Here is a 26409-nt window from a genome sequence, read left to right on the forward strand (position 1 = left end):
CGCTGCATGGAATCCACTGCATTCAATCGGGATCCATTTAACCCCGCTGCATGGAATACACTGCATCAATCGGGATGCATTTTACCATGCTGCATGGAATCCACTGCATTCAATGACACTGCATGGAATCCACTGCATTCACTCGGGATCCATTTAGCCATGCTGCATGTAATGCACTGCGTTCAATCGGGATGCATTTTACCATGCTGCATGGAATCCACTGCATTCAGTGATGCTGCATGGAATGCACTACCTTCAATCGGGATGCTTTGGGCCATGCTGCATAAAATCCACTGCATTTAATCGGGATGCATTGGGCCACGCTCCATGGAATCAACTGCATTCAATCAAGCTGGATGGAATCCACTGCATTTAATCGGGATGCATTTTACCATGCTGCATGGAATATACTGCATTCAATCACGCTGCATGGAATTCACTTCATTCAATTGGGATCCATTGCACCACGATGCATGGAATCCACTGCGTTCAATCAAAATCCATTGCACCACACTGCATGGAATCCACTGCAATCTCTCGAGATCCATTGGGCCACGCTGCATCGAATCCACTGCATTCAATCGGGATCCATTTAGCCACGCTGCATGGAATAGTCTTCGTTCAATCGGGATGCATTTAACCATGCTGCATCGAATCCACTGCATTCAGTGACGCTGCATGGAATCCACTGCATTTAATCGGGATGCATTGGGCCACGCTCCATGGAATCAACTGCATTCAATCAAGCTGGATGGAATCCACTGCATTTAATCGGGATGCATTTTACCATGCTGCATGGAATGTACTGCATTCAATCACGCTGCATGGAATTCACTGCATTCAATTGGGATCCATTGTGCAACGATGCATGGAATCCACTGCGTTCAATCAAAATCCATTGCACCACACTGCATGGAATCCACTGCATTCTCTCGAGATCCATTGGGCCACGCTGCATCGAATCCACTGCATTCAATCGGGATCCATTTAGCCACGCTGCATGGAATACACTGCGTTCAATCGGGATGCATTTAACCATGCTGCATCGAATCCACTGCATTCAGTGACGTTGCATGGAATCCACTGCATTCAATCGGGATGCTTTGGGCCTCGCTGCATAAAATCCACTGCATTTAATCGGGATGCATTGGGCCTCACTGCATGGAATCTACTGCATTCAATCATGCTGCATGGAATCCACTGCATTCAATCATGCTGCATAAAATCCCCTGCATTTAATAGGGTTCAATTTCTCCATGCTGCATGGAATCCACTGCATTCAATCATGCTTCATTGCAACCACTGCATTCAATCGGGAACCATAGGGCCATGCTGCATGGAATCCACTGCATTCAAACACGCTGCATGGAATCCACTGCATTCAATCGGGATGCTTTGGGCCATGCTGGATAATATCCACTGCATTCAATCGGGATTCATTGGGCCTCGCTGCCTGGAATCCACTGCATTCAATCATGCTGCATGGAATCCACTGCATTCAATCATGCTGCATAAAATCCACTGCATTCAATAGGGTTCCATTACTTCATGCTGCATGGCATACACTGCATTCAAAAACGCTGCATGGATTCCACTGCATTCAATCGAGATCCATTGGGCCACGCTGCATGGAATCCACTGCATTCAATCGGGATCCATTTAACCCCGCTGCATGGAATGCACTGCGTTCAATCGGGATGCATTTTACCATGCTCCGTGGTTTTCACTGCATTCAATCATAATGCATGGAATCCACTGCATTAATCGGGATGCATTTTACCATGATGCATGGAATCCACTGCATTCAGTGATGCTGCATGGAATGCACTACCTTCAATCGGGATGCTTTGGGCCATGCTGCATAAAATCCACTGCATTTAATCGGGATGCATTGGGCCACGCTCCATGGAATCAACTGCATTCAATCATGCTGCATGGAATCCACTGCATTCAACCGGGATGCATTTTACCATGCTGCATGGAATGTACTGCATTCAATCACGCTGCATGGAATTCACTGCATTCCATTGGGATCCATTGTGCAACGATGCAGGGAATCCACTGCGTTCAATCAAAATCCATTGCACCACACTGCATGGAATCCACTGCATTCAATCGGGATCCATTAAGCCACGCTGCATGGAATACACTGGGTTCAATCGGGATGCATTTTACCATGCTGCATCGAATCCACTGCATTCAGTGACGCTGCATTGAATCCACTGCATTCAATCGGGATGCTTTGGGCCTCACTGCATATAATCCACTGCATTTAATCGGGATGCATTGGGGCTCACTGCATGGAATCTACTGCCTTCAATCATGCTGCATGGAATCCACTGCATTCAATCATGCTGCATAAAATCCCCTGCATTTAATAGGGTTCAATTTCTCCATGCTGCATGGAATCCACTGCATTCAATCATGCTTCATTGCAACCAGTGCATTCAATCGGGTACCATAGGGCCACGCTTCATGGAATCCACTGCATTCAATCATGCTTCATTGCAACCCCTGCATTCAATCGGGAACCATAGGGCCATGCTGCATGGAATCCACTGCATTCAAACACGCTGCATGGAATCCACTGCATTCAATCGGGATGCTTTGGGCCATGCTGGATAATATCCACTGCATTCAATCGGGATTCATTGGGCCTCGCTGCCTGGAATCCACTGCATTCAATCATGCTGCATGGAATCCACTGCATTCAATCATGCTGCATAAAATCCACTGCATTCAATAGGGTTCCATTTCTTCACGCTGCATGGCATACACTGCATTCAAACACGCTGCATGCAATCCACTGCATTCAATCGAGATCCATTGGGCCACGCTGCATGGAATCCACTGCATTCAACCGGGATTCATTTATCCCCGCTGCATGGAATGCACTGCGTTCAATCGGGATGCATTTTAACATGCTCCGTGGTCTTCACTGCATTCAATCATAATGCATGGAATCCACTGCATCAATCGGGATGGATTTTACCATGCTGCATGGAATCCACTGCATTCAGTGACGCTGCATGGAATCCACTGCAGTCAATCGGGATCCATTGTGCCACATTGCAGGGAAACCACTGCATTCAATCGACATCCATTGCGCCATGCTGCATGGAATCCACTGCATTCAATTGGGATTCATTGGGCCTCACTGCATGGAATACACTGCGTTCAATCGAGATCCATTGGGCCACGCTGCATGGAATCCACTGCGTTCAATCGCGATCCATTTAGCCATGCTTCATGGAATACACTGCGTTCAATCGGGATGCATTTTACCATGCTGCATGGAATCCACTGCATTCAGTGATGCTGCATGGAATGCACTACCTTCAATCGGGATGCTTTGGGCCATGCTGCATAAAATCCACTGCATTTAATCGGGATGCATTGGGCCACGCTCCATGGAATCAACTGCATTCAATCATGCTGCATGGAATCCACTGCATTTAACCGGGATGCATTTTACCATGCTGCATGGAATGTACTGCATTCAATCACGCTGCATGGAATTCACTGCATTCAATTGGGATCCATTGCGCCAAAATGCATGGAATCCACTGCGTTCGATCAAAATCCATTGCACCACACTGCATGGAATCCACTGCATTCAATCGGGATCCATTAAGCCACGCTGCATGGAATACACTGGGTTCAATGGGGATGCATTTTAACATGCTGCATCGAATCCACTGCATTCAGTGATGCCGCATGGAACCACTGCATTCAATCGGGATACTTTGGGCCATGCTGCATAAAATCCACCTCATTTAATCGGGATGCATTGGGCCTCACTGCATGGAATCTACTGCATTCAATCATGCTGCATGGAATCCACTGCATTCAATCATGCTGCATAAAATCCCCTGCATTTAATAGGGTTCAATTTCTCCATGCTGCATGGAATCCACTGCATTCAATCATGCTTCATTGCAACCAGTGCATTCAATCGGGTACCATAGGGCCACGCTTCATGGAATCCACTGCATTCAATCATGCTTCATTGCAACCACTGCATTCAATCGGGAACCATTGGGCCATGCTGCATGGAATCCACTGCATTCAAACACGCTGCATGGAATCCACTGCATTCAATCGGGATGCTTTGGTCCATGCTGGATAATATCCACTGCATTCAATCGGGATTCATTGGGCCTCGCTGCCTGGAATCCACTGCATTCAATCATGCTGCATGGAATCCACTGCATTCAATAGGGTTCCATTTCTTCACGCTGCATGGAATACACTGCATTCAAACACGCTGCATGGAATCCACTGCATTCAATCGAGATCCATTGGGCCACGCTGCATGGAATCCACTGCATTCAATCGGGATCCATTTAACCCCGCTGCATGGAATACACTGCATCAATCGGGATGCATTTTACCATGCTGCATGGAATCCACTGCATTCAATGACACTGCATGGAATCCACTGCATTCACTCGGGATCCATTTAGCCATGCTGCATGTAATGCACTGCGTTCAATCGGGATGCATTTTACCATGCTGCATGGAATCCACTGCATTCAGTGATGCTGCATGGAATGCACTACCTTCAATCGGGATGCTTTGGGCCATGCTGCATAAAATCCACTGCATTTAATCGGGATGCATTGGGCCACGCTCCATGGAATCAACTGCATTCAATCAAGCTGGATGGAATCCACTGCATTTAATCGGGATGCATTTTACCATGCTGCATGGAATATACTGCATTCAATCACGCTGCATGGAATTCACTTCATTCAATTGGGATCCATTGCACCACGATGCATGGAATCCACTGCGTTCAATCAAAATCCATTGCACCACACTGCATGGAATCCACTGCAATCTCTCGAGATCCATTGGGCCACGCTGCATCGAATCCACTGCATTCAATCGGGATCCATTTAGCCACGCTGCATGGAATAGTCTTCGTTCAATCGGGATGCATTTAACCATGCTGCATCGAATCCACTGCATTCAGTGACGCTGCATGGAATCCACTGCATTTAATCGGGATGCATTGGGCCACGCTCCATGGAATCAACTGCATTCAATCAAGCTGGATGGAATCCACTGCATTTAATCGGGATGCATTTTACCATGCTGCATGGAATGTACTGCATTCAATCACGCTGCATGGAATTCACTGCATTCAATTGGGATCCATTGTGCAACGATGCATGGAATCCACTGCGTTCAATCAAAATCCATTGCACCACACTGCATGGAATCCACTGCATTCTCTCGAGATCCATTGGGCCACGCTGCATCGAATCCACTGCATTCAATCGGGATTCATTTAGCCACGCTGCATGGAATACACTGCGTTCAATCGGGATGCATTTAACCATGCTGCATCGAATCCACTGCATTCAGTGACGTTGCATGGAATCCACTGCATTCAATCGGGATGCTTTGGGCCTCGCTGCATAAGATCCACTGCATTTAATCGGGATGCATTGGGCCTCACTGCATGGAATCTACTGCATTCAATCATGCTGCATGGAATCCACTGCATTCAATCATGCTGCATAAAATCCCCTGCATTTAATAGGGTTCAATTTCTCCATGCTGCATGGAATCCACTGCATTCAATCATGCTTCATTGCAACCAGTGCATTCAATCGGGTACCATAGGGCCACGCTTCATGGAATCCACTGCATTCAATCATGCTTCATTGCAACCACTGCATTCAATCGGGAACCATAGGGCCATGCTGCATGGAATCCACTGCATTCAAACACGCTGCATGGAATCCACTGCATTCAATCGGGATGCTTTGGGCCATGCTGGATAATATCCACTGCATTCAATCGGGATTCATTGGGCCTCGCTGCCTGGAATCCACTGCATTCAATCATGCTGCATGGAATCCACTGCATTCAATCATGCTGCATAAAATCCACTGCATTCAATAGGGTTCCATTTCTTCACGCTGCATGGCATACACTGCATTCAAACACGCTGCATGGATTCCACTGCATTCAATCGAGATCCATTGGGCCACGCTGCATGGAATCCACTGCATTCAATCGGGATCCATTTAACCCCGCTGCATGGAATGCACTGCGTTCAATCGGGATGCATTTTACCATGCTCCGTGGTTTTCACTGCATTCAATCATAATGCATGGAATCCACTGCATCAATCGGGATGCATTTTACCATGATGCATGGAATCCACTGCATTCAGTGATGCTGCATGGAATGCACTACCTTCAATCGGGATGCTTTGGGCCATGCTGCATAAAATCCACTGCATTTAATCGGGATGCATTGGGCCACGCTCCATGGAATCAACTGCATTCAATCATGCTGCATGGAATCCACTGCATTCAACCGGGATGCATTTTACCATGCTGCATGGAATGTACTGCATTCAATCACGCTGCATGGAATTCACTGCATTCCATTGGGATCCATTGTGCAACGATGCAGGGAATCCACTGCGTTCAATCAAAATCCATTGCACCACACTGCATGGAATCCACTGCATTCAATCGGGATCCATTAAGCCACGCTGCATGGAATACACTGGGTTCAATCGGGATGCATTTTACCATGCTGCATCGAATCCACTGCATTCAGTGACGCTGCATTGAATCCACTGCATTCAATCGGGATGCTTTGGGCCTCACTGCATATAATCCACTGCATTTAATCGGGATGCATTGGGGCTCACTGCATGGAATCTACTGCATTCAATCATGCTGCATGGAATCCACTGCATTCAATCATGCTGCATAAAATCCCCTGCATTTAATAGGGTTCAATTTCTCCATGCTGCATGGAATCCACTGCATTCAATCATGCTTCATTGCAACCAGTGCATTCAATCGGGTACCATAGGGCCACGCTTCATGGAATCCACTGCATTCAATCATGCTTCATTGCAACCCCTGCATTCAATCGGAAACCATAGGGCCATGCTGCATGGAATCCACTGCATTCAAACACGCTGCATGGAATCCACTGCATTCAATCGGGATGCTTTGGGCCATGCTGGATAATATCCACTGCATTCAATCGGGATTCATTGGGCCTCGCTGCCTGGAATCCACTGCATTCAATCATGCTGCATGGAATCCACTGCATTCAATCATGCTGCATAAAATCCACTGCATTCAATAGGGTTCCATTTCTTCACGCTGCATGGAATACACTGCATTCAAACACGCTGCATGGAATCCACTGCATTCAATCGAGATCCATTGGGCCACGCTGCATGGAATCCACTGCATTCAATCGGGATCCATTTAACCCCGCTGCATGGAATACACTGCATCAATTGGGATGCATTTTACCATGCTGCATGGAATCCACTGCATTCAATGACACTGCATGGAATCCACTGCATTCACTCGGGATCCATTTAGCCATGCTGCATGGAATCCACTGCATCAATCGGGATGCATTTTACCATGCTGCATGGAATCCACTGCATTCAGTGATGCTGCATGGAATGCACTACCTTCAATCGGGATGCTTTGGGCCATACTGCATAAAATCCACTGCATTTAATCGGGATGCATTGGGCCACGCTCCATGGAATCAACTGCATTCAATCAAGCTGGATGGAATCCACTGCATTTAATCGGGATGCATTTTACCACGCTGCATGGAATATACTGCATTCAATCACGCTGCATGGAATTCACTTCATTCAATTGGGATCCATTGCACCACGATGCATGGAATCTACTGCGTTCAATTAAAATCCATTGCACCACACTGCATGGAATCCACTGCAATCTCTCGAGATCCATTGGGCCACGCTGCATGGAATCGCCTGCATTCAATCGGGATCCATTTAGCCACGCTGCATGGAATAGTCTTCGTTCAATCGGGATGCATTTAACCATGCTGCATCGAATCCACTGCATTCAGTGACGCTGCATGGAATCCACTGCATTCAATCGGGATGCTTTGGGCCTCGCTGCATAAAATCCACTGCATTTAATCGGGATGCATTGGGCCACGCTCCATGGAATCAACTGCATTCAATCAAGCTGGATGGAATCCACTGCATTTAATCGGGATGCATTTTACCATGCTGCATGGAATGTACTGCATTCAATCACGCTGCATGGAATTCACTGCATTCAATTGGGATCCATTGTGCAACGATGCATGGAATCCACTGCGTTCAATCAAAATCCATTGCACCACACTGCATGGAATCCACTGCATTCTCTCGAGATCCATTGGGCCACGCTGCATGGAATCCACTGCATTCAATCGGGATCCATTTAGCCACGCTGCATGGAATACACTGCGTTCAATCGGGATGCATTTAACCATGCTGCATCGAATCCACTGCATTCAGTGACGCTGCATGGAATCCACTGCATTCAATCGGGATGCTTTGGGCCTCGCTGCATAAAATCCACTGCATTTAATCGGGATGCATTGGGCCTCACTGCATGGAATCTACTGCATTCAATCATGCTGCATGGAATCCACTGCATTCAATCATGCTGCATAAAATCCCCTGCATTTAATAGGGTTCAATTTCTCCATGCTGCATGGAATCCACTGCATTCAATCATGCTTCATTGCAACCAGTGCATTCAATCAGGTACCATAGGGCCACGCTTCATGGAATCCACTGCATTCAATCATGCTTCATTGCAACCACTGCATTCAATCGGGAACCATTGGGCCATGCTGCATGGAATCCACTGCATTCAAACACGCTGCATGGAATCCACTGCATTCAATCGGGATGCTATGGGCCATGCTGGATAATATCCACTGCATTCAATCGGGATTCATTGGGCCTCGCTGCCTGGAATCCACTGCATTCAATCATGCTGCATGGAATCCACTGCATTCAATCATGCTGCATGGAATCCACTGCATTCAATAGGGTTCCATTTCTTCACGCTGCATGGCATACACTGCATTCAAACACGCTGCATGGAATCCACTGCATTCAATTGGGATCCATTGTGCCACGATGCATGGAATTCACTGCCATCAATCAGAATACACTGCATCACACTGCATGGAATGCACTGCATTCAATCGAGATCCATTGGGCCACACTGCATGGAATCCACTTCATTCAATCGGGATCCATTTAACCCCGCTGTATGGAATACACTGCATTCAATCGGGATGCATTTTACCATGCTGCATGGAATCCACTGCATTCAATGACACTGCATGGAATCCACTGCATCAATCGGGATGCATTTTACCATGCTGCATGGAATCCACTGCATTCAATGACACTGCATGGAATCCACTGCATCACTCGGGATGCATTTTACCATGCTGCATGGAATCCACTGCATTCAGTGACGCTGCATGGAATCCACTGCATTCAATCGGGATGCTTTGGGCCTCGCTGCATAAAATCCACTGCATTTAATCGGGATGCATTGGGCCGCACTGCATGGAATCTACTGCATTCAATCATGCTGCATGGAATCCACTGCATTCAATCGGGATGCTTTGGGCCTCGCTGCATAAAATCCACTGCATTTAATCGGGATGCATTGGGCCACACTTCATGGAATCCACTGCATTCAATCATGCTTCATTGCAACCACTGCATTCAATCGGGAACCACTGGGCCATGCTGCATGGAATCCACTGCATTCAAACACGCTGCATGGAATCCACTGCATTCAATCGGGATGCTTTGGGCCATGCTGGATAATATCCACTGCATTCAATCGGGATTCATTGGGCCTCGCTGCCTGGAATCCACTGCATTCAATCATGCTGCATGGAATCCACTGCATTCAATAGGGTTCCATTTCTTCACGCTGCATGGCATACACTGCATTCAAACACGCTGCATGGAATCCACTGAATTCAATTGGGATCCATTGTGCCACGATGCATGGAATTCACTGCCATCAATCAGAATACACTGCATCACACTGCATGGAATCCACTGCATTCAATCGAGATCCATTGGGCCACACTTCATGGAATCCATGGCATTCAATCGGGATCCATTTAACCCCGCTGTGTGGAATACACTGCATTCAATCGGGATGCATTTTACCATGCTGCATGGAATCCACTGCATTCAATGACACTGCATGGAATCCACTGCATCAATCGGGATGCATTTTACCATGCTGCATGGAATCCACTGCATTCAATGACACTGCATGGAATCCACTGCATCACTCGGGATTCATTTTACCATGCTGCATGGAATCCACTGCATTCAGTGACGCTGCATGGAATCCACTGCATTCAATCGGGATGCTTTGGGCCTCGCTGCATAAAATCCACTGCATTTAATCGGGATACATTGGGCCTCACTGCATGGAATCTACTGCATTCAATCATGCTGCATGGAATCCACTGCATTCAATCATGCTGCATAAAATCCCCTGCATTTAATAGGGTTCAATTTCTCCATGCTGCATGGAATCCACTGCATTCAATCATGCTTCATTGCAACCAGTGCATTCAATCGGGTACCATAGGGCCACGCTTCATGGAATCCACTGCATTCAATCATGCTTCATTGCAACCACTGCATTCAATCGGGAACCATTGGGCCATGCTGCATGGAATCCACTGCATTCAAACACGCTGCATGGAATCCACTGCATTCAATCGGGATGCTTTGGGCCATGCTGGATAATATCCACTGCATTCAATCGGGATTCATTGAGCCTCGCTGCCTGGAATCCACTGCATTCAATCATGCTGCATGGAATCCACTGCATTCAATAGGGTTCCATTTCTTCACGCTGCATGGAATACACTGCATTCAAACACGCTGCATGGATTCCACTGCATTCAATCGAGATCCATTGGGCCACGCTGCATGGATTCCACTGCATTCCATCGGGATCCATTTAACCCCGCTGCATGGAATACACTGCATCAATCGGGATGCATTTTACCATGCTGCATGGAATCCACTGCATTCAATGACACTGCATGGAATCCACTGCATTCACTCGGGATCCATTTAGCCATGCTGCATGGAATCCACTGCATCAATCGGGATGCATTTTACCATGCTGCATGGAATCCACTGCATTCAGTGATGCTGCATGGAATGCACTACCTTCAATCGGGATGCTTTGGGCCATACTGCATAAAATCCACTGCATTTAATCGGGATGCATTGGGCCACGCTCCATGGAATCAACTGCATTCAATCAAGCTGGATGGAATCCACTGCATTTAATCGGGATGCATTTTACCACGCTGCATGGAATATACTGCATTCAATCACGCTGCATGGAATTCACTTCATTCAATTGGGATCCATTGCACCACGATGCATGGAATCGACTGCGTTCAATTAAAATCCATTGCACCACACTGCATGGAATCCACTGCAATCTCTCGAGATCCATTGGGCCACGCTGCATCGAATCCACTGCATTCAATCGGGATCCATTTAGCCACGCTGCATGGAATAGTCTTCGTTCAATCGGGATGCATTTAACCATGCTGCATCGAATCCACTGCATTCAGTGACGCTGCATGGAATCCACTGCATTCAATCGGGATGCTTTGGGCCTCGCTGCATAAAATCCACTGCATTTAATCGGGATGCATTGGGCCACGCTCCATGGAATCAACTGCATTCAATCAAGCTGGATGGAATCCACTGCATTTAATCGGGCTGCATTTTACCATGCTGCATGGAATGTACTGCATTCAATCACGCTGCATGGAATTCACTGCATTCAATTGGGATCCATTGTGCAACAATGCATGGAATCCACTGCGTTCAATCAAAATCCATTGCACCACACTGCATGGAATCCACTGCATTCAATCGGGATCCATTTAGCCACGCTGCATGGAATACACTGCGTTCAATCGGGATGCATTTAACCATGCTGCATCGAATCCACTGCATTCAGTGACGCTGCATGGAATCCACTGCATTCAATCGGGATGCTTTGGGCCTCGCTGCATAAAATCCACTTCATTTAATCGGGATGCATTGGGCCTCACTGCATGGAATCTACTGCATTCAATCATGCTGCATGGAATCCACTGCATTCAATCATGCTGCATAAAATCCCCTGCATTTAATAGGGTTCAATTTCTCCATGCTGCATGGAATCCACTGCATTCAATCATGCTTCATTGCAACCAGTGCATTCAATCGGGTACCATAGGGCCACGCTTCATGGAATCCACTGCATTCAATCATGCTTCATTGCAACCACTGCATTCAATCGGGAACCTTAGGGCCATGCTGCATGGAATCCACTGCATTCAAACACGCTGCATGGAATCCACTGCATTCAATCGGGATGCTTTGGGCCATGCTGGATAATATCCACTGCATTCAATCGGGATTCATTGGGCCTCGCTGCCTGGAATCCACTGCATTCAATCATGCTGCATGGAATCCACTGCATTCAATCATGCTGCATAAAGTCCACTGCATTCAATAGGGTTCCATTTCTTCACGCTGCATGGCATACACTGCATTCAAACACGCTGCATGGAATCCACTGCATTCAATTGGGATCCATTGGGCCACGCTGCATGGAATCCACTGCATTCAATCGGGATCCATTTAACCCCGCTGCATGGAATGCACTGCGTTCAATCGGGATGCATTTTACCATGCTCCGTGGTTTTCACTGCATTCAATCATAATGCATGGAAACCACTGCATCAATCGGGATGCATTTTACCATGCTGCATGGAATCCACTGCATTAAGTGATGCTGCATGGAATGCACTACCTTCAATCGGGATGCTTTGGGCCATGCTGCATAAAATCCACTGCATTTAATCGGGATGCATTGGGCCACGCTCCATGGAATCAACTGCATTCAATCATGCTGGATGGAATCCACTGCATTCAACCGGGATGCATTTTACCATGCTGCATGGAATGTACTGCATTCAATGACGCTGCATGGAATTCACTGCATTCAATTGGGATCCAATGCGCCAAAATGCATGGAATCCACTGCGTTCAATCAAAATCCATTGCACCACGCTGCATGGAATCCACTGCATTCAATCGGGATCCATTAAGCCACGCTGCATGGAATACACTGGGTTCAATCGGGATGCATTTTACCATGCTGCATCGAATCCACTGCATTCAGTGATGCCACATGGAACCACTGCATTCAATTGAGATACTTTGGGCCTTACTGCATAAAATCCACTGCATTTAATCGGGATGCATTGGGCCTCACTGCATGGAATCTACTGCATTCAATCATGCTGCATGGAATCCACTGCATTCAATCTTGCTGCATAAAATCCCCTGCATTTAATAGGGTTCAACTTCTCCATGCTGCATGGAATCCACTGCATTCAATCATGCTTCATTGCAACCAGTGCATTCAATCGGGTACCATAGGGCCACGCTTCATGGAATCCACTGCATTCAATCATGCTTCATTGCAACCCCTGCATTCAATCGGGAACCATTGGGCCATGCTGCATGGAATCCACTGCATTCAAACACGCTGCATGAAATCCACTGCATTCAATCGGGATGCTTTGGGCCATGCTGGATAATATCCACTGCATTCAATCGGGATTCATTGGGCCTCGCTGCCTGGAATCCACTGCATTCAATCATGCTGCATGGAATCCACTGCATTCAATCATGCTGCATAAAATCCAGTGCATTCAATAGGGTTCCATTTCTTCACGCTGCATGGCATACACTGCATTCAAACACGCTGCATGGAATCCACTGCATTCAATTGGGATCCATTGTGCTACGATGCATGGAATTCAATGCAATCAATCAGAATACACTGCACCACACTGCATGGAATCCACTGCATTCAATCGAGATCCATTGGGCCACGCTGCATGGAATCCACTGCATTCAATCGGGATCCATTTAACCCCGCTGTATGGAATACACTGCGTTTAATCGGGATGCATTTTACCATGCTGCATGGAATCCACTGCATTCAATGACACTGCATGGAATCCACTGCATCACTCGGGACGCATTTTACCATGCTGCATGGAATCCACTGCATTCAGTGACGCTGCATGGAATCCACTGCAGTCAATCGGGATCCATTGTGCCACATTGCAGGGATGCCACTGCATTCAATCGACATCCATTGCACCATGCTGCATGGAATCCACTGCATTCAATTGGGATCCATTGTGCCACATTGCAGTGAAACCACTCCATTCAATCGACATCCATTGCGCCATGCTGCATGGAATCCGCTGCATTCAATTGGGATTCATTGGGCCTCACTGCATGGAATACACTGCGTTCAATCAAGATCCATTGGGCCACGCTGCATGGAATCCACTGCATTCAATCGGGATCCATTTAGCCAAGTTGGATGGAATCCACTGCATTTAATCGGGATGCATTTTACCACGCTGCATGGAATGTACTGCATTCAATCACGCTGCAAGGAATTCACTGCATTCATTTGGGATCCATTGCGCCACGATGCATGGAATCCACTGCGTTCAATCAAAATCCATTGCACCACACTGCATGGAATCCACTGCATTCTCTCGAGATCCATTGGGCCACGCTGCATCGAATCCACTGCATTCAATCGGGATCCATTTAGCCACGCTGCATGGAATACACTGCGTTCAATCGGGATGCATTTAACCATGCTGCATCAAATCCACTGCATTCAGTGACGCTGCATGGAATCCACTGCATTCAATCGGGATGCTTTGGGCCTCGCTGCATAAAATCCACTGCATTTAATCGGGATGCATTGGGCCTCACTGCATGGAATCTACTGCCTTCAATCATGCTGCATGGAATCCACTGCATTCAATCATGCTGCATAAAATCCCCTGCATTTAATAGGGTTCAACTTCTCCATGCTGCATGAAATCCACTGCATTCAATCATGCTTCATTGCAACCAGTGCATTCAATCGGGTACCATAGGGCCACGCTTCATGGAATCCACTGCATTCAATCATGCTTCATTGCAACCCCTGCATTCAATCGGGAACCATTGGGCCATGCTGCATGGAATCCACTGCATTCAAACACGCTGCATGGAATCCACTGCATTCAATCGGGATGCTTTGGGCCATGCTGGATAATATCCACTGCATTCAATCGGGATTCATTGGGCCTCACTGCCTGGAATCCACTGCATTCAATCATGCTGCATGGAATCCACTGCATTCAATCATGCTGCATAAAATCCACTGCATTCAATAGGGTTCCATTTCGTCACGCTGCATGGCATATACTGCATTCACACACGCTGCATGGAATCCACTGCATTCAATCGAGATCCATTGGGCCACGCTGCATGGAATCCACTGCATTCAATCGAGATCCATTGGGCCACGCTGCATGGAATCCACTGCATTCAATTGGGATCCATTGTGCCACGATGCATGGAATTCACTGCATTCTATCAGAATCCACTGCACCACACTGCATGGAATCCACTGCATTCAATCGAGATCCATTGGGCCACGCTGCATGGAATCCACTGCATTCAATTGGGATCCATTGGGCCACGCTGCATGGAATCCACTGCATTCAATCGGGATCCATTTAACCCCGCTGCATGGAATGCACTGCGTTCAATCGGGATGCATTTTACCATGCTGCATCGAATCCACTGCATTCAGTGATGCCGCATGGAACCACTGCATTCAATTGGGATACTTTGGGCCTTACTGCATAAAATCCACTGCATTTAATCGGGATGCATTGGGCCTCACTGCATGGAATCTACTGCATTCAATCATGCTGCATGGAATCCACTGCATTCAATCATGCTGCATAAAATCCCCTGCATTTAATAGGGTTCAACTTCTCCATGCTGCATGGAATCCACTGCATTCAATCATGCTGCATAAAATCCACTGCATTCAATAGGGTTCCATTTCTTCACGCTGCATGGAATACACTGCATTCAAACACGCTGCATGGAATCCACTGCATTCAATCGAGATCCATTGGGCCACGCTGCATGGAATCCACTGCATTCAATCGAGATCCATTGGGCCACGCTGCATGGAATCCACTGCATTCAATTGGGATCCATTGTGCCACGATGCATGGAATTCACTGCATTCAATCAGAATCCACTGCACCACACTTCATGGAATCCACTGCATTCAATCGAGATCCATTGGGCCATGCTGCATGGAATCCACTGCATTCAATCGGGATCCATTTAACCCCGCTGCATGGAATACACTGCGTTCAATCGGGATGCATTTTAGCATGCTGCATGGAATCCACTGCATTCAATGACACTGCATTGAATCCACTGCATCAATCGGGATGCATTTTACCATGCTGCATAGAATCCACTGCATTCAATGACACTGCATGGAATCCACTGCATCAATCGGGATCCATTGTGCCACATTGCAGGGAAACCACTGCATTCAATAGACATCCATTGCACCATGCTGCATGGAATCCACTGCATTCAATTGGGATTCATTGGGCCTCACTGCATGGAATAAAATGCGTTCAATCAAGATCCATTGGGCCACGATGCATGGAGTCCACTGCGTTCAATCAAAATCCATTGCACCACACTGCATGGAATCCACTGCATTCTCTCGAGATCCATTGGGCCACGCTGCATGGAATCCACTGCATTCAATCGGGATCCATTAAGCCACGCTGCATGGAATACACTGGGTTCAATCAGGATGCATTTTACCATGCTGCATCGAATCCACTGCATTCAGTGACGCTGCATGGAATCCACTGCATTCAATCGGGATGCATTGGGTCTCACTGCATGGAATCTACTGCATTCAATCATGCTGCATGGAATCCACTGCATTCAATCATGCTGCATAAAATCCCCTGCATTTAATAGGGTTCAATTTCTCCATGCTGCATGGAATCCACTGCAATCAATCATGCTTCCTTGCAACCAGTGCATTCAATCGGGTACCATAGGGCCACGCTTCATGGAATCCACTGCATTCAATCATGCTTCATTGCAACCACTGCATTCAATCGGGAACCATTGGGCCATGCTGCATGGAATCCGCTCCATTCAAACACGCTGCATGGAATCCACTGCATTCAATCGGGATGCTTTGGGCCATGCTGGATAATATCCACTGCATTCAATCGGGATTCATTGGGCCTCGCTGCCTGGAATCCACTGCATTCAATCATGCTGCATGGAATCCACTGCATTCAATCATGCTGCATAAAATCCACTGCATTCAATAGGGTTCCATTTCTTCACGCTGCATGGCATACACTGCATTCAAACACGCTGCATGGAATCCACTGCATTCAATCGACATCCATTGCACCATGCTGCATGGAATCCACTGCATTCAATTGGGATCCATTCTGCCACATTGCAGTGAAACCACTGCATTCAATCGACATCCATTGCGCCATGCTGCATGGAATCCGCTGCATTCAATTGGGATTCATTGGGCCTCACTGCATGGAATACACTGCGTTGAATCAAGATCCATTGGGCCACGCTGCATGGAATCCACTGCATTCAATCGGGATCCATTTAGCCATGATTCATGGAATACACTGCGTTCAATCGGGATGCATTTTACCATGCTGCATGGAATCCACTGCATTCAATGACACTGCATGGAATGCACTACCTTCAATCGGGATGCTTTGGGCCATGCTGCATAAAATCCACTGCATTTAATCGGGAGGCATTGGGCCATGCTGCATGGAATCCACTGCATTCAATTGGGATCCATGTGCCACGATGCATGGAATTCACTGCCATCAATCAGAATACACTGCACCACACTGCATGGAATCCACTGCATTCAATCGAGATCCATTGGGCCACGCTGCATGGAATCCACTGCATTCAATCGGGATCCATTTAACCCCGCTGCATGGAATCCACTGCATCAATCGGGATGCATTTTATCATGCTGCATGGAATCCACTGCATTCAATGACACTGCATGGAATCCACTGCATTCACTCGGGATCCATTTCGCCATGCTGCATATAGTGCACTGCGTTCAATCGGGATGCATTTTACCATGCTGCATGGAATCCACTGCATTCAGTGATGCTGCATGGAATTCACTACCTTCAATCGGGATGCTTTGGGCCATGCTGCATAAAATCCACTGCATTTAATCGGGATGCATTGGGCCACGCTCCATGGAATCAACTGCATTCAATCAAGCTGGATGGAATCCACTGCATTTAATCGCGATGCATTTTACCACGCTGCATGGAATATACTGCATTCAATCACGCTGCATGGTATTCACTTCATTCAATTGGGATCCATTGCACCACGATGCATGGAATCCACTGCGTTCAATTAAAATCCATTGCACCACACTGCATGGAATCCACTGCATTCTCTCGAGATCCATTGGGCCACGCTGCATCGAATCCACTGCATTCAATCGGGATCCATTTAGCCACGCTGCATGGAATACACTGCGTTCAATCGGGATGCATTTAACCATGCTGCATCGAATCCACTGCATTCAGTGACGCTGCATGGAATCCACTGCATTCAATCGGGATGCTTTGGGCCTCGCTGCATAAAATTCACTGCATTTAATCGGGATGCATTGGGCCTCACTGCATGGAATCTACTGCATTCAATCATGCTGCATGGAATCCACTGCATTCAATCATGCTGCATAAAATCCCCTGCATTTAATAGGGTTCAATTTCTCCATGCTGCATGGAATCCACTGCAATCAATCATGCTTCCTTGCAACCAGTGCATTCAATCGGGTACCATAGGGCCACGCTTCATGGAATCCACTGCATTCAATCATGCTTCATTGCAACCCCTGCATTCAATCGGGAACCATTGGGCCATGCTGCATGGAATCCACTGCATTCAAACACGCTGCATGGAATCCACTGCATTCAATCGGGATGCTTTGGGCCATGCTGGATAATATCCACTGCATTCAATCGGGATTCATTGGGCCTCGCTGCCTGGAATCCACTGCATTCAATCATGCTGCATGGAATCCACTGCATTCAATCATGCTGCATAAAATCCACTGCATTCAATAGGGTTCCATTTCTTCACGCTGCATGGCATACACTGCATTCAAACACGCTGCATGGAATCCACTGCATTCAATCGAGATCCATTGGGCCACGCTGCATGGAATCCACTGCATTCAACCGGGATTCATTTATCCCCGCTGCATGGAATGCACTGCGTTCAATCGGGGTGCATTTTACCATGCTCCGTGGTCTTCACTGCATTCAATCATAATGCATGGAATCCACTGCATCAATCGGGATGGATTTTACCATGCTGCATGGAATGCACTGCATTCAGTGACGCTGCATGGAATCCACTGCAGTCAATCGGGATCCATTGTGCCACATTGCAGGGAAACCACTTCATTCAATCGACATCCATTGCGCCATGCTGCATGGAATCCACTGCATTCAATTGGGATTCATTGGGCCTCACTGCATGGAATACACTGCGTTCAATCGAGATCCATTGGGCCACGCTGCATGGAATCCACTGCGTTCAATCGGGATCCATTTAGCCATGCTTCATGGAATACACTGCGTTCAATCGGGATGCATTTTACCATGCTGCATGGAATCCACTGCATTCAGTGATGCTGCATGGAATGCACTACCTTCAATCGGGATGCTTTGGGCCATGCTGCATAAAATCCACTGCATTTAATCGGGATGCATTGGGCCACGCTCCATGGAATCAACTGCATTCAATCAAGCTGGATGGAATCCACTGCATTTAACCAGGATGCATTTTACCATGCTGCATGGAATGTACTGCATTCAATCACGCTGCATGGAATTCACTGCATTCAATTGGGATCCATTGCGCCAAAATGCATGGAATCCACTGCGTTCAATCAAAATCCATTGCACCACACTGCATGGAATCCACTGCATTCAATCGGTATCCATTAAGCCACGCTGCATGGAATACACTGGGTTCAATCGGGATGCATTTTACCATGCTGCATCGAATCCACTTCATTCAGTGATGCCGCATTGAACCACTGCATTCAATCAGGATACTTTGGGCGTCGCTGCATAAAATCCACCTCATTTAATCGGGATGCATTGGGCCTCACTGCATGGAATCTACTGCATTCAATCATGCTGCATGGAATCCACTGCATTCAATCATGCTGCATAAAATCCCCTGCATTTAATAGGGTTCAATTTCTCCATGCTGCATGGAATCCACTGCATTCAATCATGCTTCCTTGCAACCAGTGCATTCAATCGGGTACCATAGGGCCACGCTTCATGGAATCCACTGCATTCAATCATGCTTCATTGCAACCCCTGCATTCAATCGGGAACCATAGGGCCATGCTGCATGGAATCCACTGCATTCAAACACGCTGCATGGAATCCACTGCATTCAATCGGGATGCTTTGGGCCATGCTGGATAATATCCACTGCATTCAATCGGGATTCATTGGGCCTCGCTGCCTGGAATCCACTGCATTCAATCATGCTGCATGGAATCCACTGCATTCAATCATGCTGCATAAAATCCACTGCATTCAATAGGGTTCCATTTCTTCACGCTGCATGGCATACACTGCATTCAAACACGCTGCATGGAATCCACTGCATTCAATCGAGATCCATTGGGCCACGCTGCATGGAATCCACTGCATTCAACCGGGATTCATTTATCCCCGCTGCATGGAATGCACTGCGTTCAATCGGGGTGCATTTTACCATGCTCCGTGGTCTTCACTGCATTCAATCATAATGCATGGAATCCACTGCATTCAATCATGCTTCATTGCAACCACTGCATTCAATCGGGAACCATTGGGCCATGCTGCATGGAATCCACTGCATTCAAACACGCTGCATGAAATCCACTGCATTCAATCGGGATGCTTTGGGCCATGCTGGATAATATCCACTGCATTCAATCGGGATTCATTGGGCCTCGCTGCCTGGAATCCACTGCATTCAATCATGCTGCATGGAATCCACTGCATTCAATCATGCTGCATAAAATCCACTGCATTCAATAGGGTTCCATTTCTTCACGCTGCATGGCATACACTGCATTCAAACACGCTGCATGGAATCCACTGCATTCAATTGGGATCCATTGTGCTACGATGCATGGAATTCACTGCAATCAATCAGAATACACTGCACCACACTGCATGGAATCCACTGCATTCAATCGAGATCCATTGGGCCACGCTGCATGGAATCCACTGCATTCAATCGGGATCCATTTAACCCCGCTGTATGGAATACACTGCGTTCAATCGGGATGCATTTTACCATGCTGCATGGAATCCACTGCATTCAATGACACTGCATGGAATCCACTGCATCAATCGGGATGCATTTTACCATGCTGCATGGAATCCACTGCATTCAATGACACTGCATGTAATCCACTGCATCACTCGGGACGCATTTTACCATGCTGCATGGAATCCACTGCATTCAGTGACGCTGCATGGAATCCACTGCAGTCAATCGGGATCCATTGTGCCACATTGCAGGGATGCCACTGCATTCAATCGACATCCATTGCACCATGCTGCATGGAATCCACTGCATTCAATTGGGATCCATTGTGCCACATTGCAGTGAAACCACTGCATTCAATCGACATCCATTGCGCCATGCTGCATGGAATCCGCTGCATTCAATTGGGATTCATTGGGCGTCACTGCATGGAATACACTGCGTTCAATCAAGATCCATTGGGCCACGCTGCATGGAATCCACTACATTCAATCAGGATCCATTTAGCCAAGCTGGATGGAATCCACTGCATTTAATCGGGATGCATTTTACCACGCTGCATGGAATGTACTGCATTCAATCACGCTGCACGGAATTCACTGCATTCATTTGGGATCCATTGCGCCACAATGCATGGAATCCACTGCGTTCAATCAAAATCCATTGCACCACACTGCATGGAATCCACTGCATTCTCTCGAGATCCATTGGGCCACGCTGCATGGAATCCACTGCATTCAATCGGGATCCATTTAGCCACGCTGCATGGAATACACTGCGTTCAATCGGGATGCATTTAACCATGCTGCATCGAATCCACTGCATTCAGTGACGCTGCATGGAATCCACTGCATTCAATCGGGATGCTTTGGGCCTCGCTGCATAAAATCCACTGCATTTAATCGGGATGCATTGGGCCTCACTGCATGGAATCTACTGCCTTCAATCATGCTGCATGGAATCCACTGCATTCAATCATGCTGCATAAAATCCCCTGCATTTAATAGGGTTCAACTTCTCCATGCTGCATGGAATCCACTGCATTCAATCATGCTTCATTGCAACCAGTGCATTCAATCGGGTACCATAGGGCCACGCTTCATGGAATCCACTGCATTCAATCATGCTTCATTGCAACCCCTGCATTCAATCGGGAACCATTGGGCCATGCTGCATGGAATCCACTGCATTCAAACACGCTGCATGGAATCCACTGCATTCAATCGGGATGCTTTGGGCCATGCTGGATAATATCCACTGCATTCAATCGGGATTCATTGGGCCTCGCTGCCTGGAATCCACTGCATTCAATCATGCTGCATGGAATCCACTGCATTCAATCATGCTGCATAAAATCCACTGCATTCAATAGGGTTCCATTTCGTCACGCTGCATGGCATATACTGCATTCACACACGCTGCATGGAATCCACTGCATTCAATCGAGATCCATTGGGCCACGCTGCATGGAATCCACTGCATTCAATCGAGATCCATTGGGCCACGCTGCATGGAATCCGCTGCATTCAATTGAGATCCATTGTGCCACGATGCATGGAATTCACTGCATTCAATCAGAATCCACTGCACCACACTGCATGGAATCCACTGCATTCAATCGAGATCCATTGGGCCACGCTGCATCGAATCCACTGCATTCAATCGGGATCCATTTAGCCACGCTGCATGGAATACACTGCGTTCAATCGGGATGCATTTAACCATGCTGCATCGAATCCACTGCATTCAGTGACGCTGCATGGAATCCACTGCATTCAATCGGGATGCTTTGGGCCTCGCTGCATAAAATCCACTGCATTTAATCGGGATGCATTGGGCCTCACTGCATGGAATCTACTGCATTCAATCATGCTGCATGGAATCCACTGCATTCAATCATGCTGCATAAAATCCCCTGCATTTAATAGGGTTCAATTTCTCCATGCTGCATGGAATCCACTGCATTCAATCATGCTTCATTGCAACCAGTGCATTCAATCGGGTACCATAGGGCCACGCTTCATGGAATCCACTGCATTCAATCATGCTTCATTGCAACCACTGCATTCAATCGGGAACCATTGGGCCATGCTGCATGGAATCCACTGCATTCAAACACGCTGCATGGAATCCACTGCATTCAATCGGGATGCTTTGGGCCATGCTGGATAATATCCACTGCATTCAATCGGGATTCATTGGGCCTCGCTGCCTGGAATCCACTGCATTCAATCATGCTGCATGGAATCCACTGCATTCAATCATGCTGCATAAAATCCACTGCATTCAATAGGGTTCCATTTCTTCACGCTGCATGGCATACACTGCATTCAAACACGCTGCATGGAATCCACTGCATTCAATTGGGATCCATTGGGCCACGCTGCATGGAATCCACTGCATTCAATCGGGATCCATTTAACCCCGCTGCATGGAATGCACTGCGTTCAATCGGGATGCATTTTACCATGCTCCGTGGTTTTCACTGCATTCAATCATAATGCATGGAAACCACTGCATCAATAGGGATGCATTTTACCATGCTGCATGGAATCCACTGCATTCAGTGATGCTGCATGGAATGCACTACCTTCAATCGGGATGCTTTGGGCCATGCTGCATAAAATCCACTGCATTTAATCGGGATGCATTGGGCCACGCTCCATGGAATCAACTGCATTCAATCATGCTGGATGGAATCCACTGCATTCAACCGGGATGCATTTTACCATGCTGCATTGAATGTACTGCATTCAATCACGCTGCATGGAATTCACTGCATTCAATTGGGATCCAATGCGCCAAAATGCATGGAATCCACTGCGTTCAATCAAAATCCATTGCACCACACTGCATGGAATCCACTGCATTCAATCGGGATCCATTAAGCCACGCTGCATGGAATACAATGCGTTCAATCGGGATGCATTTTACCATGCTGCATCGAATCCACTGCATTCAGTGATGCCGCATGGAACCACTGCATTCAATTGGGATACTTTGGGCCTTACTGCATAAAATCCACTGCATTTAATCGGGATGCATTGGGCCTCACTGCATGGAATCTACTGCATTCAATCATGCTGCATGGAATCCACTGCATTCAATCATGCTGCATAAAATCCCCTGCATTTAATAGGGTTCAATTTCTCCATGCTGCATGGAATCCACTGCATTCAATCATGCTTCATTGCAACCACTGCATTCAATCGGGTACCATAGGGCCACGCTTCATGGAATCCACTGCATTCAATCATGCTGCATAAAATCCACTGCATTCAATAGGGTTCCATTTCTTCACGCTGCATGGCATACACTGCATTCAAACACGCTGCATGGAATCCACTGCATTCAATTGGGATCCATTGGGCCACGCTGCATGGAATCCACTGCATTCAATCGGGATCCATTTAACCCCGCTGCATGGAATGCACTGCGTTCAATCGGGATGCATTTAACCATGCTGCATCGAATCCACTGCATTCAGTGATGCCGCATGGAACCACTGCATTCAATTGGGATACTTTGGGCCTTACTGCATAAAATCCACTGCATTTAATCGGGATGCATTGGGCCTCACTGCATGGAATCTACTGCATTCAATCATGCTGCATGGAATCCACTGCATTCAATCATGCTGCATAAAATCCCCTGCATTTAATAGGGTTCAACTTCTCCATGCTGCATGGAATCCACTGCATTCAATCATGCTTCCTTGCAACCAGTGCATTCAATCGGGTACCATAGGGCCACGCTTCATGGAATCCACTGCATTCAATCATGCTTCATTGCAACCCCTGCATTCAATCGGGAACCATAGGGCCATGCTGCATGGAATCCACTGCATTCAAACACGCTGCATGGAATCCACTGCATTCAATCGGGATGCTTTGGGCCATGCTGGATAATATCCACTGCATTCAATCGGGATTCATTGGGCCTCGCTGCCTGGAATCCACTGCATTCAATCATGCTGCATGGAATCCACTGCATTCAATCATGCTGCATAAAATCCACTGCATTCAATAGGGTTCCATTTCTTCACGCTGCATGGCATACACTGCATTCAAACACGCTGCATGGAATCCACTGCATTCAATTGGGATCCATTGTGCTACGATGCATGGAATTCACTGCAATCAATCAGAATACACTGCACCACACTGCATGGAATCCACTGCATTCAATCGAGATCCATTGGGCCACGCTGCATGGAATCCACTGCATTCAATCGGGATCCATTTAACCCCGCTGTATGGAATACACTGCGTTCAATCGGGATGCATTTTACCATGCTGCATGGAATCCACTGCATTCAATGACACTGCATGGAATCCACTGCATCAATCGGGATGCATTTTACCATGCTGCATGGAATCCACTGCATTCAATGACACTGCATGGAATCCACGGCATCACTCGGGATGCATTTTACCATGCTGCATGTAATCCACTGCATTCAGTGACGCTGCATGGAATCCACTGCAGTCAATCGGGATCCATTGTGCCACATTGCAGGGATGCCACTGCATTCAATCGACATCCATTGCACCATGCTGCATGGAATCCACTGCATTCAATTGGGATCCATTGTGCCACATTGCAGTGAAACCACTGCATTCAATCGACATCCATTGCGCCATGCTGCATGGAATCCGCTGCATTCAATTGGGATTCATTGGGCGTCACTGCATGGAATACACTGCGTTCAATCAAGATCCATTGGGCCACGCTGCATGGAATCCACTGCATTCAATCAGGATCCATTTAGCCAAGCTGGATGGAATCCACTGCATTTAATCGGGATGCATTTTACCACGCTGCATGGAATGTACTGCATTCAATCACGCTGCACGGAATTCACTGCATTCATTTGGGATCCATTGCGCCACGATGCATGGAATCCACTGCGTTCAATCAAAATCCATTGCACCACACTGCATGGAATCCACTGCATTCTCTCGAGATCCATTGCACCACACTGCATCGAATCCACTGCATTCAATCGGGATCCATTTAGCCACGCTGCATGGAATACACTGCGTTCAATCGGGATGCATTTAACCATGCTGCATCGAATCCACTGCATTCAGTGACGCTGCATGGAATCCACTGCATTCAATCGGGATGCTTTGGGCCTCGCTGCATAAAATCCACTGCATTTAATCGGGATGCATTGGGCCTCACTGCATGGAATCTACTGCCTTCAATCATGCTGCATGGAATCCACT

The sequence above is a fragment of the Sus scrofa genome, chromosome 18 (genome assembly GCF_054392235.1).
Source record: "Sus scrofa isolate SSC_HxYL_T2T_F1_AM1 chromosome 18, Sscrofa_HxYL_maternal_Yorkshire_Landrace_v2.0, whole genome shotgun sequence".
NCBI classification, from domain to species: domain Eukaryota; kingdom Metazoa; phylum Chordata; class Mammalia; order Artiodactyla; family Suidae; genus Sus; species Sus scrofa.